Below are 1,575 nucleotides of genomic sequence, written 5' to 3' on the forward strand. Positions count from 1 at the left end.
CAGCCTGGGCACACACATAAACTCCCAGCCAGGCTGCGGGTGTGTGTGTGCGTGTTCGGGCTGGGTTTCGCTGTGTTTCGCTGTCTCACTGACGGCCACTGGGCTCACAGGGAGGGAGGTGGGGGGCAGGAGCTCCAACAAGGTGTTTAGGACAGAGAGTGAATACACATACTATACAGAGATGCTGAATCAGAAACCAATGTGAGTTTGGAACATTGAACAATATAAATCTATTCTAGTAGACCTGGAATTATGATCAGTAGAAATGGCCATGACATGGGAGCTTTAAAACAGGAGTTGTTGGTCTAACGTTGCTTTGATTTGTTGGTAAGATCGTGTTATTGTGTGACTTTCTTGAATCTGAATTAACCTTTTAAAGAACAAAAGTCAAACAATAACACGAACACATGAACCGACTAAGAAAGCAATACCAGAAGCGCTCATGTTCTGTAAGGTAAAGGCTGTTTTTGTCAATAGAGTCTGGAGTCCACAACCTCTTGCCTTTTTATCCAAACTTTTGGTGTACTGACCACCATATTCTGCAGGTAATACACTGACTACAAATGCAAAGTACACATAACCCAACTTCAAACTATCCATACTATCTGGTTTATTTACATGTGATTGGCTTGTATTTGTAAATGCTACCTCTTTAGTTTGATGTCAGTATTAAATGCAATGAACCCACGATAAAGACTCATTCCTCTGTGTTTATACAAGATATTTGATGAATATCTGTTACTGTTTAAGCACAGCATACTTCCTTCTCTGCTTGTTTACAATGACAACAATGGATGAAGTGGCCGAGCTTCTGTAGATGAATAGTAATAGTACTCCAGAGACTATGAATGTTTCCGGTAAATGCATGTGGGTGGAGTGAAATGTAGTCTTTTTGTGACTAACGCTCACTCAGATTACAGTGTGTGATGTGAGTGTTAGTCACCACTGTGTGCATTGTCATCGACCGCCTGTTACACTAACACTACACTTCTGTCTGAAAGCCAAGAAACGGACTCTTACTATTAGAGAGGTTTTGGCTAATGGGCTAAAACAATAACAAACATTGACAGTGGAGTTTATATCTCAGTAAACAGAAATCACAATATGTTGATGTGAGTGCAAAATAAATCAAACAACATTTCTGAGAGAACGTTTCTGTTTTTTGCTTTTACATTTGTGAGTTATTTCTCCTTAATTACCACGTTCATTTCAGAAGATATCTATGTTTCGCTTGTGAATTTACGCCCTTATAATCCCAGAGAATAACGTACTTTTTTTGTAAAATTGAGAGTTTTTTTCTTGGTAAAGTACCACTTTTCTTTCATGAATATATTCGATTGTAATGGCAGAAAATACAGATTTTTATTCTTGTTAATTTCCAGCTTTCATCTTGGAGTTTTTTCTCAGAAATATTATCCCCTCCATTGATCTGTATGATGCATATTTTTCTTTAATGTATTTCCGACATCATTCATCTATGGCCATTCAATGACATAATAGAAATTGTATCCAACAGCTAACTAAAAAAGCATGACTTATTAATAACCCTCCTATTGTCTTCATTCCCAACCCCCC

Source organism: Notothenia coriiceps, unplaced genomic scaffold, assembly GCF_000735185.1.
Source record: "Notothenia coriiceps isolate Sejong01 unplaced genomic scaffold, NC01 NC01_scaffold00016821, whole genome shotgun sequence".
Classification (NCBI taxonomy): domain Eukaryota; kingdom Metazoa; phylum Chordata; class Actinopteri; order Perciformes; family Nototheniidae; genus Notothenia; species Notothenia coriiceps.